Raw genomic sequence first — 15,685 nt, forward strand, 5'->3', positions numbered from 1 at the left:
TTTTCATTTCTCTAGTCAGGCTTGGTTTGCCTTTGCCTTGGGGAAAGGAATTCTAATGGGTTTTTTAAGGGATGTTACACCACTCAAGGGAAATGAGCTTAACATCTCAATAAACTGGGAATAACCCAAAAGGTACCTAAAAACATCATGGCCATCGAGATAAATCTATGACCATCATCTGCAAACATCAAGGAATGTCAACCCCAGACACTGCCCCCTGGCATAGTTGGAGACACCTGGACTGGAAAAGCCTGAGAAGGAAATCAAGGAGTATGGCCTTTCTTGACATCAGAGGCGAAGAAATCCAGGTCCAGTGGGAAAAGAAATACTAAGAACATTGCAAATTGAGACCAATGAACATTAAACAAATGGACTTCTGTTGGTTTTGGACTGTAAATGGTTTGGGCATCAGCCATCCCCAAGCCAGTTTCCAAGATCTCGTCCACAGCTGCACTATCAGCTTGTTGCTGGGGGCACGCTGCCACCACCCAGAACAGGACCCCCTGTCCCCGAAGGTGCTGGCCCTGGTGTCTGGCCAGGACTGAAAGGAGCCCCTCCTGCCAGGGAAGGGCTTGAGCAGCATCTTTGGGCTTCAGCTCCGGTGGGTGCTACCACCAGCACTGGCGGAGCTGCTTGTCTGGGCACAGCCAGGGGTGGGCAGGCAGCGGCTGGGCAGGGCCTCCTGAGACACCACATTTTGGCTTTGCTTTTCGTTTTAGAATTTACAAATTTTTAGAAATATTTAGATTTTTTTTTTTTTTACAAAGAAAACCCCAAAAATTTCTTCGCTTTTTCTATAGTATTTAGGATTTTTCAAAGTAGATTTAAAATTTAGAAAAACTTAGAATATTTTTATACTACTAGAGTAAAAACTTGCGTTGCATTTAATTGGTAATCTTTACTCTGGGAAGAGCTAAGACAACCCAGGGCACCTAGTCTGCTGGAGAGGCTCTTTTCCCACTTCAGATTTGTACCTAGTCATAACAACTAACGTAAAACATTTGCCTGATGTTTTCCAGGATTTCTGACAAGCTCGCCTCTTAGTCTTCAGAGGCAAACTTTGAGCACAGTGGGAATCTCCTACTGTGCAGGTAGGTCTCCTCTCTTTATCTTGGTTTAGGGCAAATCTGGGAGATGACCTCCAAAGGGTTCCCGAGAAAACAGCAGGCCTGCCTCCAGGTAGTTTGGAAAAAAGATTTTTTTGGAGAAAAGTGGAAAAAACCTCTATATTTAACAGGCAAAGCATTCACTGTCTGGAAAAAAAAAAAAAAAAAAAAAAAAAAAATTATTAAACTATAAAACTTCTCGCCGCTTAGAAGAAATGACAAACTCAGAATGTCCCCTCTGTGGGCTGTGGCTCTGCAAACTCATTGTGTTATCAGTCCCTCTGGCCCTGGAAATGCCGCAGCCCAGGCCCAGCCTGGTGGGCCACAGGTGTGAGCTGCTGGTGCTCTTCTGGGTGTTCAGTCCAGAGCAGGTTGAAACAGTTCCATGAAAAAAGAAAAAACACAGTCCAGAGAAATTCTCTGCCTCAGCTAGCTAAATACTAACTAAAAAGCAAAGGAGAGCTCTATCCTGCTGTCTTGTCTGTCCGCTGAAAACACAGTCCAGGAGAAGGATGTGGGGGAGCAAGTGCAGTTTCTGACAACAAACTCTGCGCTTCTTCTTGCCCTCTGCCCCTTCACTCTTGGAACCAGTCCTAAAAGTGCAAAACTTATTTCTGGGCTGAACTGACAAGTGGGGATACAAGCATCATAAAGTCACGCCAGGACAGTGTCCCAGCTGCAACTGGGGCCTCAGCTACCTCATCTCTCAGCAGCTGCCTCTCTGAATGGGGCAAAGAACTCCAGGAACGGCCAAACAACTCAGTCAGGGACACATCTGCCCGACATTTCCCATCTCCATGCCCATGCCTGATGTCTGTCACAGCTGCATTACCAGCTTTTTGCTGTGCCGATGCTGCCGCCACCCAAACAAGACCCTGTGTCCCTGAAGGTTTTTCTGAGCAATGGCCATTGGATGAAGCAAAATATTTACAGTCAGGGCAGTCCATTTGTACAGAAGGGGGTACACTCTGGGGGTACAGCTAAGACCATGAGGTCACAGAGGGCTCTGGGATGATAGCAGGCTGAGGTCAGAGCAGGCTCTGAGGTCACAGAGGTCCCAGAGCCCCGTGGTTCCAGAGCACCACAACGCCCGAGCAGGCAGTCCTTGAGCACAACTGCTGAGGTGGCAGCAGTGGTGGCAGCAGTGGTGCTGACTTTGGGACAGCGGTGTCAGGACAGTGGTGGCAGCAAGAGTGGTGGGACTGGCAGAGGGCAGGGCACCATGGCCCTTGCTCTGCGCCTCCTCCTCCTGCTCCTCCTGGCCGTGGCCCTGCCTGCCAGGGCTGCCCAGGCTGCTCCGATGAAAGCGCAGGGAGCAGGTGAGCCATCAGCCTGGCTGCCCTGTCCCGGGACAGCGTTCCCTGCTCCCCGGGAAGCGCTGGGGATGGTTTTCCCGTGGGCTTTAGGGAGGGTTTCCTCTGTGGGAGGGAGAGAGCCCCCGTGGGTCCTGGGGCTGTCCCTGTTTTCTCTCTCCAGAGATGTTGCACAGGACCTTAAAGAGGGTGGAGAGTGACCAGGAGCCAGCTCTGAGCTCCTCAGGCCTCTGTGATAGCTTTGGCCTTGTCCATTGCCACCGGGCTGCCACAGCCTTACTGATCCCCTTGCAGTGCCCAGTTCCCTGAGGCAGAAGGGGATCCCAGCACACCATGGAAATGGTTCCAATCTGTGCTCCCTTCCAGATTGGGATCGTAAATTGCGTTATCTGGATGCCCTGCTGGATGATGGCTGGAAAATGTTGGAGAATGCTAGAGGCAAGTTCTCCCTGTGCCTTTCCTGAGAGAATATTCAGTGTCAGTGTGGCAAGAGCTCACTCAGGAGCCATTTCCTTTAACATAATCTCATGGTAGAAGGAATCTGGAAACAATGTCTGGCTCCCTTCTAGAGCCATGAGTGATCCCACAGGATCACTGTCAGTGAGAGGAAGAGGCGTTTAGCTGTCCATCTTCCTCCACTGTGGAATGCCAGCGTGTCCTTCCCTGTGCTCTGTGCAGCCCCAGAGAAGAGCAGAGAGGGAAGGGGCCGGGCCCAGGGCTGTGCCCCAGGGCTGAGCCTTGGGTGCAGCCTGAGGATCTACAGTGTCACAGGAGCTGTTCTGTCCTGCCTTTCTTTGCAGCTCAACTTGTTGATGACAGCGATCCAGTTTCTAAAACCATGTCCATGAATGAGCCTCTGAGAGATGCTGAGAGTAGGTCAAGGCCTTTCCCCCTGGGAGAGCTGCCAGCTCAGAGCCCAAAGCTCGGCCAGGGGGGACAGAGATGACAGATGCTTCTGTGGCTCTTGAGTTACAGGTGTGGCTGCAGGGAGGACTTTTCAGGCTCCTTTGCTGGCAACTGCAAACAAGCCCAGCTCCCATCGCAGGGGTGAGTCGTGTGTTCCTGCTGACCCCACAGGCTGAGCACTTGTTTTGTGGATTCATTTCTGAGAAATGGAACTATATTGCTCTAAGGGCCCCCAATTAGAAAGAGCAAAGCTACAGAACACAAGAAACCCCATGAGCCATCCAAACACATGTGGCAAATGCTGAAGGAAATCGAAGAGGCAGGACAAGGTGGGTGCATTTCCTCAGCCTTCCCCTGGGACTCAGCAGCCGGGGCCTTGCCCTGCACATATAGACAGGCCCTGCCCGGCACAGCGGGAAGGGATCCATGGCAGCCTCGCTGCCCCGCTGCTGCTCTCACGGCCCGCAGGGCTGTTTCCCAGCCTGGCCTGGCTGCGGCTTCTCCCCAGCCTCTGCAGGAAGGCATTTGGCACCAGCTGACAGGGAGCCCAAACTGCACCATGGGCCTGAGATGCCTGCAATTTCCCGCTCTCTGGGGAGATGCAGAGAGGCAGCTGTTTGCTGGAGGGAGGGCCCTGGGGCAGCTTCAAAACTCTGGGCATTTTCCATGTCTTTATCCACCTCCTTGACACGTACTGCTGGGAGCAGAACAGCACAGCACAGAGCAATTACGGCATGCAGGCTCAGGGCTTTGGGTACTGGGCAGTTCTGTGCCAAGGGGCGGCAAGGTGCCTGCAGGCCTGGCCGTATCCACTGTGCTGCCAGCTCAGCAGTGCAGCATGGCAATGGCTCACACTCCCAAATGCTCCCACAGATGCAGCTGGAACCTCAACACGTGCTGACAAAATCTGGAAAAGCATGAGAAGAGATTTCTGCTGGGGAACATCTTGTTTGATGAAGATGATGGCCATTGTGGCTGGTGCAGCACTTGGCCTGATAATCTGCTCTGTTGGAATCTGGTATTGCTGGAACAGAAAATGGTGAGTGTTTTGCTGATCTCAACCTCAAACAGCTTCCTTTAAAGGCTGCTGGTAGTCAGGGAAGATTCCCAGTGAGGTGTGGCCAGTCCATGGCTGTCCAAAGAACTCGGCTGAAGGTTCTGCTGTGCCCAGTGCTTTCCTTGGCCCCTTCATTGCTGGGCCTTGTCCTGGGGGCCCGCTGGGGCTGCAGCTAGTGCTGGCTCCCACTGAGGCTGCCTGGGCACAAGCAGCCCCAGGGGCACAGGGCAGAGGCACAGCAAGGTGGGGAGGAGAAAGAGCGGGGACGAGATCGCCCCTGAAAGGCAGAGGCGCTCTGGGGCCCGCTCCTGGCCAGGGAGCCTGCCCAGAGCCGTCCCCTGCTCGCCGGGGCCTTGAGGGGCAGCTGTCCAGCTGGGCCAAGGTGTGCCAGCCGCTCCAGCCGTGCTGGGGAGCCCTGCCAGCTCTGGGCCCTGCTGTGCAGGAGGCTCCCTGTGTGCCACTGGCAGCTGGGGCCTCAGCCACTCCTCTCTCCACAGCAGCGCCTCTGCAGCTTCACAAGACCAGATGACTTCAGCCATGCAGATCTGTTCCTGTCATCAGCCTTCCCCAAGCCAGTTTCCAACATGCCTTCCACAGCTGCATTACCCACTTACTGCTGGGGACATGCTGCCACCACCCATAACAGAACCCTCTGTCCCCAAAGGTGCTGGCCCTGGTGTCCAGCCAGGACAGGAGGTGCAGCCCTCCTGCCAGGGTAGGGCCTGACTCCAGCAGCATCTTTGGGCTTCAGCTCTGGTCCCTGGGTGCTCCCACCAGCACTGGCGGAGCTGCTTGTCTGGGCACAGCCAGTGCTGGGCAGGCAGCAGCTGGGCTTCGGGCACCTGAGACCAGCAGCTACTGTGTTTAGTTTTCATTTTGCAGGATTTAGGAATATTTTTCATAGAAAATTCTCCAAATATTTAGTCCCTTTTCCCACAACAGTTCTATATTTTTCAAAGTAGTTTTAGTATTCAGAAAAACTTAGAATATTTTTACACTTCTAGAATAAAAATATAAAATGCATTGAATTGCTAGTCTATGCTCTACTAAAAACTAAGTCACTCTATGACTCACAGCCTGCTTCAGAGGCTCTTTTCCCACTGGAGACATGTGCCTAATAACAACAACAAACCTAAAACCTTTTCCCTGATGTTTTCTGGGATTCCTGACAAGCTCACCTCTCAGTCTTCAGAGGCAAACCTTGAGCACAGCAGGAATCTCTTCAAGTCACCATCTTTCTTTGCTTCTGCACAAAGTGTCTCAGTCATAGAGCAGGGGCTTTGCTCAGCTTCCTGCCGCCCTGCTCCCCCCAAGGCTGTCCTGAGCCCTCTGCTGCAGCTGCTGTGCTGCCATGGAGCTGCTGTAAAACACAACAGCTCTGCCACACGCGCTCAGCAGGACTGGAGAAGCTTTCTGGCCTTGCTTACATTAGGCTGGTGGCTTCTCTAAACAGAAGCTGAGCTTTTGAACGTTATGTCTCACCTGGCACAGGAACTGATGCTGCCTTTCTCATGGAGGCTAAACTCCCATGGGCTTTAAAAACTTTCTGGCCAGCATAAGGCCTGGAAAACCATTCAATGCAGCCATTTAGTACTGAAAATAACCCAGTCTATGTATCAAAGTAGCTTGTTTAAATGCTGGAGCCCATCAGAGCATCCCTCCAGGGCATATCTGTCTCTCCCCCACCTCTGCCTCCATGACTGCCAAACTGCACCTTTGAGAGTTCTCTTCTCCAGAAGCTGAATGGCACCTTTTTATTTGGGGGAGGAAAAAAAAAAGGGAAATGTTCTATGCTACTATCATCATCATCACAATAATGAGCTGCAAATTAGTTAAATGACATCAACAACTCAGACTGTGGACTTAGTTCTCAGAGTGCAGCACTGGCTTTACTATCCCTTGAATCTGCAGATGTGCTACAGTCTTTAAAATCCGTTTCATGCTTACCTAATTTGGAGTCAAGCACAGCTCTGTGAGAGCTTTAGGGGTTGGGCCTACCCTGGCACTCTCGAGGTGTCTGGAGTGACCTGCCCAAGCCATCTGCCACCTGAAGAGCAAAGCAGGGTATGGAAAAACACAGGCTGCAGAACAGCTCGAACTGCAGGGAGCCCATTCCTGTCAGGAGTAACACAACCATCCCACCTTAGGACTGGGTTTTGTGAGAAACAACTGCACACTTTAAAAGTTTTAAAACGTTTATTAAACATTTACAAAAACATAAGAGAAGGACTAATAAGGAAGAACAGGCCTGGGAAGGCCCCCTGCCCGATGGCTGCTACCTGCCAGGTGGCTGCCTCATCTTCAAGATTGATGCTTCACCTTTTACATTCCTGGAGGGTGCATCAGCCACCCCTGGGCCCTCCCAAAGTCTGTCAGTCAACCCTTCTTTGCCGTTTATTGGTGGAATTTATTTCTTGTAGCTGCGTTTGAAGGTCAGGTGTTGTCATGCCGTGTCCCCCCAGCAACAAGCTTTTCCATTCCTAACTCTCCCATGCAAGGGGTATATGTTGATACCTATTGTGGTGGACCTCCACTGCAGGGAATGACGTGCATTGACTCCATGTTTGCAGAAGGCTGAACAAAAGCTTTATTAAGCTGTCCTATATTACACTATACTAAAAACTATACTACTGCTATACTGAAGAGAAACCCGTGACCCTTAGAGACAGTCCAACATAGAGTGGCTCCAGTTGGTCAAATGAAATCAAAACACCATCACCAGAGTCCAATGAAGAAATCCCTCTTTGGTAAACAATCTCCATAACACATTCCACATGTGCCAAACAATCAGATGCAGCAAATTGAGATAATTGTTTTTCTTCTTTCTCTGAGCTTTCTCACAGCCTTCCCCAGGATGTTCCTGGGAAAGCCTGTGTCTCTCACTGTTCAAAGGATATGTGAATACCACACACGCCTTCTTTCTACCTGTCTAGACAGCCCAGGCTGTCTGGTGGGAACAATTGGGAGTGGGGGGTGAGATGTATGATTATAATTTACTCCAATGAAATATTGTTGTATTGAATCAAGGCAAATATGATTTGGCATGTATAATATTTAGTTATTACACAATACACATACCAGCACTGTAAGCTGCCCCCCCACCCCACACACACACACATATTTGTTTACACCAGAGCCAGGTTTTTTTTGGACAATGCCTCATTTACAATTAATACATGTGGCTAGTCTGGAGATGGGCTGTCCCAAAAGGAGATACTGGAACACCTGGGAGCTGATCATCCTGGCAGCGACTGAAGATTGGTGTTGGGAAGGGTAGATAAATATGATTAAGAACCACAGTAGTACAGCCAGGACGAATATAACGCCCCCTACTGGCTGGACAGTTACCCTCACCTACAGCGGGGTCCAAAGGCCAAATGGACTGTTCCATCTCACCCCCCAGAATGTATGGTTCACCCCACATCTGTAACCCTCCCCTGAACCATCAGGTGTCTGTGACCCCATTGGCCCAGGTCCTGTTCCAGCCCACCCTGGAGCCCCCTTTGATAAAGGCTCTCTGGGGGGCTGGACGTTCTCTTGGATCTTCCCTTCTCCTCCTGGAGAGTCCTCCGGGAGTCCCTGCTCCCTCTTTGTCTCTCCCCTCCCCCATCACCCGAGGCCCAGCCACGTGCTGTGTCTGGCAGCTCGAGGCAGAGCCTCTCTGCGTCCTGAATAAACTTCATCCCCCAAGAGCAACCAAAGAGATCTCGCTTGAATCTGTCCATGGAATACAAATATACGTCGTTACAGACTGGCGCCCATCTTCGAATACGAACCCACGGTGACCTGCAACTGCACCCGTTTGGATGCTTTCCAGCTTTTCTACCTGTAGGACACCTTTCCATGGACACTAACTAAATAACCAGGTATTTCCTCGCCATCGCTGTCGCGAGCACGGCATTTTGCTGCTAGGCAGTGACGAACCGGAGCTCTTTAAAAAGTCCCGAAGCCATCCTACAGCTCAGCGACTCGTTACATAGTAGCGAGTTTTTAGAGCCCTTCTAGGATTTCTGGCCGTTATTCTCCAAGCACAGGCGATCGCCGCGATTCCGCGGCGACCCAAGGCTTTGTGACGAGACTTGCCGGGCCACGTGGCCACGTACACAAAGCACAGGCGAGCACTGCTTAGCACTGCCCGCGCTGAAGCTCTGAAGAAACCCCGCGGTGAGCCCTCAGCACCGACTGCAGTAAACGTCGGAACCTGACAGAGGATCCCACTCCTGCGACACCGAGGTGAGCCACACTGGTTTAAAAATGGGACAATCCCACTCTACATCTGATCGGGATCTCTATAAGCAACTTAACCACTTATTACATAGCCATAACAGTAATTTGCCTAAAAAAGAGCTACGGAAACTCCTAGAATGGATCTTACTTAAGTTCCCATATGCCGAGCGCTCTGCTGTGTTTTGTGCAGACTTTTGGGAGTCCGTGGGGCACCAACTTTTTAACGACATTTCACGGCGGGACCCCTATGCTTGCGAGTTACTCCCTGCTTATAGAGTGTTAGCAGGGCTCTGCGCTTCTCAAAAGCCGCTGATAGCAGCCAAACCGCTCCCCGCCATGGCTCAACTATCCCCGCCGGACCGCCCCCCACCCCGCGCTGCGGCGAAAATGCCGGCGAGGAGGCTGGCGACGCGGCGGTTTCTGAGCGAGCGGCGCTCCCTGCCGCAGCCGCCCCCCCCCGCCCCCCGCAACCCAGAACCCGCCCTTGCGGCCACCTCCTCCCCCCCAAACCACTCCGCGGGCCCCGCCTCCACCCCGCCCGCCCCCCCAGCATTGCCTGTTCCGGCTATGGTGGCTACTATAGCCGAACTTTTACAAAATCAAACAACAGCCATTTTGCAAGCACAAACCCAGTCAATGGCTATTTTGCAAGCACAGTCTCAAAAGTCAGCTGCGATTTTGCAAGCGCTGCAGACGCTCGCCTCCGCAGCCATCCCCCCGACCCGCCCGGAAGCCCCCTGGCCCAGCGACCATGCCGGCCAGGCGCCGGCCCTGGGCCGGGCGGCCCCCACTCCCGCGGCCGCCGCCTCCCTCCCCCGCGGCCCAGACCCCGCCCCTGCCTCCACCTCCTCTCCCTCGCGCGGGCCGGACCCCGCCCCCGCGGCCGCCACACCGCCCGTCCTTCCCAGAGATGTCCCGGCACACAGCGCCGTACCCCCGCTGCCCGCCCGCCTCCTGCACTCGCGGCCGGCCCCCCCGGCAGACGCAAACCCAGCGTCCCCACCCCCCCATCCCCCTGAGGTGCCGCAGCCCCTGCCTCTGGCTGCAGAGCCCCTTAACCCCCCAACGCCGGCACCACTTCCTGGTTTGCCGAACACATCACCATATCCCTCCGCATCCCTCCCTCCGCCGGATCTTCAGACTGCCGCAGCACCCAATGCCACAGCTACAAGAAATCCTTCCGAAAAGGCCAGTCCCCCACAAGCGCTGCTGCCGACGATCTCCACCCCTCCTGCTCCTCTGCCTCAGCTGGCAGCAGCCCCTGCCTCCCACACTAGCAGCTCCTCCCCGCACCCTGACAGAGACACTATGCCTCGACAAGGTGAAAGCAACATTGTGACTGCAGCTTCGACAAACAAAGGACAGACAGAGAACTATCTTACCCCTGCAAACCCTAAACTTTCTATCCCAGTCTCACCAAATTCTCAACAAAGTGCCAGCAATCTTCAACTGAAAAACTGCCCTGAAATCAAATATATAGCTGCAAAGACAACAGTCTGCATCCCCAAGCCTTGCAAGTGGTATTCAGCCAGCGAACAGCTGTCCCCTCTCAGGAGGTGAAAGAAGTCCTACCAGTACTCAAGGACAGTGGTATCTCCTTTTCCTAGTTTACACCACTGTTAAAAGGTACCATAGAAAAAACACGCCAAGCCCTAAAACACATCTTAAATCTAAAGAAAGGAGGAGTAGATCAGGCTACACCTCAAAAGAGGTTGAATAAGGCTCTATATGCTCACAATTTTCTAAGTAGTTCTGCAGGAGAGCCTCTCCTCCAAATTTATAGACATTTCCTGAACACCAAAAAAGTAAAAATAAAAGGGCACCCCCCAGCTTTACTCAAAATCTTAGATTCAGGACATATACAAGGTCCACACAGTCTTCTAACGTGGGGAAAAGGTTTTTCTTGTGTTTCCACAGGTGGACAACTCAAGTTGGTCCCAGGAAAGAACGTGAAGCCTTACCATGCACCGAAATCCGCTGGCACCCCCACACCAGACAGTACTTCTGCAAGTACAAGCCAAGAAGCCAGCACCCAGACCTGAACCACGCTGCATCATCGAGACAACAATGGACTTTTTATCGCTTATATGCGTGCATGTTGTTTTTGTTCTTCTGTTTCAGTTTTTATATTGAAGTTTTACTTGTAATTCAACCAAGGACAAATGCCGAGTAGCTTTAGCCAAGCCTGCAAGCTCTAAGACCACCTATATATCTAACACAAACCCTAACAAACCTTTTTCAACCCGTTTAATTATAAGACCTTTTCCAAAAAATTCTGACAATGCCTCCCCTACTATAATCAGTGATTTAATAACAATAAAGCCATCTCAGCTACACAGTTGACTTAATGGTTTGAGCCTTGCACCTTGGCTAAAGGAACTCTGTAAAATAAGCTTGACTGTTCCAGTAGTAATAAGTATAGTTCTAGTAACAATACCCTGTACACCTCCAAGTGTGCAGAAAATAGTTGTTAAGTCAATATTTAATATTTCAAATGGTTCAGTGAAAAAAGGGGAGATGTTGGGAAGGGTAGATAAATATGATTAAGAACCACAATGGTACAGCCAGGACGAATATAACGCCCCCTACTGGCTGGACAATTACCCGCACCTACAGCGGGGTCCAAAGGCCAAATGGACTGTTCCATCTCACCCCCCAGAATGTATGGCTCACCCCACACCTGTAACCCTCCCCTGAACCATCAGGTGCCTGTGACCCCATTGGCCCAGGTCCTGTTCCAGCCCACCCTGGAGCCCCCTTTGATAAAGGCTCTCCGGGGGGCTGGACGCTCTCTTGGATCTTCCCTTCTCCTCCTGGAGAGTCCTCCGGGAATCCCTACTCCCCTCTTTGTCTCTCCCCTCCCCCATCACCCGAGGCCCAGCCACGTGCTGTGTCTGGCAGCTCGAGGCAGAGCCTCTCTGCGTCCTGAATAAACTTCATCCCCCAAGAGCAACCAAAGAGATCTCGCTTGAATCTGTCCGTGGAATACAAATATACGTCTTTACAGGACTCGGAATAGAAAGAAAAGGCAGGTGACTGAAATCCTGGCCTCGGGCAGAAAATTTCCTATAAGAACTGCAGGGTCTGGGAGGGTGGTGTGTGTGTCCAGGGGAACCTCTGCCGAGAGGCTCCCTCCTGTCACGCACCCAGTGCCGAACCTGGGCTCAGCGCTGTCCTTTTCCTTTTGGCCTGCTCAGAGAGAATTCAATCCTGAATAACTCTTTATTGTTTCATTTTAAATTTGGCTGGACTAATTTTCATTTATAAAAGGGGGAAGGGGACTGTGGGGAGAACAGAGAACATCTAAACAACAAATCACAATAACATAACTCTACATCAATAAAGCTTCTCTTAAGATACACACAATATTCATCCCTTAATTGCAAGAGCCAATCATCTCATATTCTATCTATTTCAGTTTGGATGGAGACCAGAAGTAATACCTTGCAAAAGGAAAAGAGGGTACAAAGGTCCCTGCAGTCCCCTGGCCTGGTACCTCAGCCAGTGGGGAAAGGAAGAGGGCAGCATGTGGCCAGGAGTTTAAATAGAGGCTGTGTCCTCCAAAACTTTGAGAGAGAAAAGCCCAGCAGCAGATGTCCCCATGGACTCTCTCCCTTTATTCAAACAAAGCTGCAGGGCTCCTCTGGCTCCTTTATGGACACTGGCTTTTCACAGCCTGGTTTGTATGCACACCTATTTCCTTGTATCAGAGTATCACCAGCCTGCAGTGACTCCCTGCCACTCTGGTCTGCAGGAGAAATGGAGCTGATTTCCATTAAGGCCCTCCCAGAGGGAAGGAAGAACAGACCCAGAGGAGACAAGCAACCCCTGCAGGCATCCAAACTTCTGCACCAGATGCCGAGTGAGTCGCAGAGGGGGCGTAGTGGGTGCATTTCCCTCAGCCTTCTCCTGAGACTCAGCAGCCGGGGGCTTGCACTGCACATGTGTGTTGGATAATCTACCAAGTTTAATTTTTTTTCATTTCTCTAGTCAGGCTTGGTTTGCCTTTGCCTTGGGGAAAGGAATTCTAATGGGTTTTTTAAGGGATGTTACACCACTCAAGGGAAATGAGCTTAACATCTCAATAAACTGGGAATAACCCAAAAGGTACCCAAAAACCATAATGACCATCGAGAAAAATCTATGATCATCATCCGCAAACGTCAAGGAATGTCAACCCCAGACACTGCCCCCTGGCATAGTTGGAGACACCTGGACTGGAAAAGCCTGAGAAGGAAATCAAGGAGTATGGCTGTCATGGTTTGACACTGGCACACAATGCCAGTGCCCCCATGAAAATGCAACCTCTCAATTGAATGCTGCGAAATGCAATCGAGAACAGAGCAAAGCAGGCCCAAGCTTAATAACAAGGAAAAAAACTTTATTAAGCTACTACTACTATACTACTCTAAAAGAAAAAAAAGATAAAAAGGCCACACAAAATTCAAAATGAAAACCTTCCAAAGTATTCCTCCTCTCACCACCCAACCCCAACAAACTACAGTGAGACACAACCTGGACTCCAATCAAGTTTCCACCCTCCAGACAATTGATACTCAGTCCATCAAGGAAGAGAGGAGCCCCTCCTGTGCCACAGACCCGCCCAGGAAACACAGCTGCCACATCCTGTGCTTCCATGTCACACATAGAACCACCCAGAGAAAAAGTTTGCCATGGTGGCCCTCTCCTTTCCATGCACAGTGCTCTCACCACCAATGCATGGATGGACAGATTGCTTTTAGGATTTTTCCTTTCAAGGATGCCCTGCCAAGAGGGGAAAAAACAACAGTTCAGTTTTTCATTTTTGGGACCACAGTTCCCCCCATTTCCCCTGGGGCTGAGAGTCCAAGAACAGAGATCTTCTCTTCTTCTCTGAAGACAGGGGACACCACCACAAACCTCCCTAACTTTTCTTTGTTCGCTCAACTTCTGTCTTTTCCCAGCTGAAGCATGGTCTCTTTGGCTCACCAGCATCCTCCTAAAATACAGTCTCTCTTGGAGGAGAAGATCAGTTCAGTCTGTGGCTACCAAGAAAAAGTCCAGCCAAAAGCCACTCCATCATCTCCTCCCACCTAAAATTTCTCCTTCCAACATCCCAGGGTCCAAGCTGTCTCTCTTCCTCTCTTTCAAACCGAGGAGGAGAAAAAATTAACAAAGCTTTCATTTCTCAGGAAGGGTTAAAAGTCCCGACTCCCAGAGACGGCTCGCTGCCCAGGCTCCCACTCCCACAGGCAGCTGGGCACCTTGCGGCCCCCCCCAGCTCTTCTTGCCCGCGGTGAACTGCTGGCAAAACCACCTCTGTCTCTTTCTCTCTCTCTCGAGAAAGAAAGACTCTGGGGGGAAACGGAGACATCCCAGATTTTCTCCATCCTTCCATCTGCAGGGGGTTCCCAGGCCCCTCCACCCTTTGGCCTACCTCAGTCAGGCCACGGGCCTTCCCCTCCCCCGCCCAGCAACGGATGGGCAGGGGAGAGTCCTGCACTGACCGCTGACTGGAACCAAAGAGAGCGAGTTCTCCTGGGAATTCTGCTTTTAACCCCTCTGTGTACTCAGAGGCGTGTCCACCTTCACTTGGTCAATATCCAAATTGACCTCTTTCTTTTGAGAAAATTCATTTTCCGTGTCAAACCACGACAGCAGAATTACAGGAGACTGTGAAGAGAGCAGCAGGACTCAATGTCACTGGAGCCCCAGGCACACCTGATGCTGGCCACAGCTGTGCCTGCTGCAAGCTCCCATAGCTGCTGCCTTCCCCCTCCCTCTTGACAGCTCCTTCCCTCCAGCCCTCAGACCCTGCCCATCCCCCTTTTTTTTCCCCCATCTCATCCCTTCCCTTTCCCTTCCATTAATAAAGAGTTTGGTTTCTCCCCCTTACCTGCATCTCTGTGGAGCTGAAGTGGCACAAATCCCGGGCCCTGGGACACACGGGCCCCTGCTGCTGTTCTCTTCCACGCCGTGTTCTGTGCACACACACACAGAACGAGGGCAGATCAGGCTGGAGAGGTGCCTGTGCTTAAGGTGCAGTTCCACAACTCTGTGGAGTTGCAGATCTTGCTGTGCAGCCTGGATCCCCGGGAATTTGGAAGAGCCAACCTGAGTATGCTCTGAAGTCAGCTGTGAGGGATTCCATGGCAAGCTTCCACGGAGGGCAAAGGAGCTTGGAATGCTGGAAGTTTTCAGGAATAGCTTCCTGAAGGCTCAGCAGTGCTCCATCCCTGCAAAGGATCAGGGAGAGGGCAGAACCAGCGACCATCCAGGCTTAGCAGGGAGCTTTGGGTGTGCCTGAGGGCAAAGGAAGCAGCAGCGCGGTGCCCGAGACTGGGACGCACGACCCTGCCAGTGCCCGGAGCGCTGTCAGGCAGTGCTGGGATCCCGGCTGTGGTTCTGGTGCCCACAAGTGAGGAATGGCAGCCCCAGGCTCAGAGCCAGTCAGAAAGCCAAGCAAGTGAGAGCAGAGGGAGGGCACCCTTCCAGTCTCTCTTGGCCATGGCCGCAAAACAGCCCCTGCTGCTTCTTCCTCCGCCTGTGTTTGGGCTGTGCTGGTGGCAGAGGCAGCCAGGTTGTGCTCTGCCTTCCAGAGCCTGTTGGGAGCGGGCATGAAAAGCGCTGTGTGCACAGCGGAGAGGCCTGGAAGGTGCTGGCAAGAGCGTCCTGCGGGAGCAGGGCTCTGGGCTCTGGCTGGGAACAGCCTGGTCTTGGTGCCGTGGGCGCAGGCAGGAGTTGAGGCAGGTGAAAAGGCAGTGAGCAGCTTGTGTTTGTAGAGGGCCTGGGGCTGCACGTCTGAGCCTCCACCTGGAAAGGCACTTGGGGGAATAGGAGCTAGAGCTGGAGTGCCTGTCCTGAAAGGACATGAAGTCCTTCAGCCTTGCCAGCGTTTCTTAAGGGTGTGTTGGTGTTGAGAAGAAAAGCTGCACATTTGGGGAAATGCATTTGGAGGACAGGGGCTTGCTTCTCAAGGAAAGTGCTTCCCAGGGAGCTCCCAGTGAGGCAGGTGCAAGTGTTCCCCTTTGGCTCTCTGTGCTCCTTTCAGTTTTTCAGGCCCGCTGAACTTGGCAGAGGGGCAGGGGAAGGGAAAA

Source organism: Taeniopygia guttata, chromosome 28 (genome assembly GCF_048771995.1).
Source record: "Taeniopygia guttata chromosome 28, bTaeGut7.mat, whole genome shotgun sequence".
NCBI classification, from domain to species: Eukaryota; Metazoa; Chordata; class Aves; order Passeriformes; family Estrildidae; genus Taeniopygia; species Taeniopygia guttata.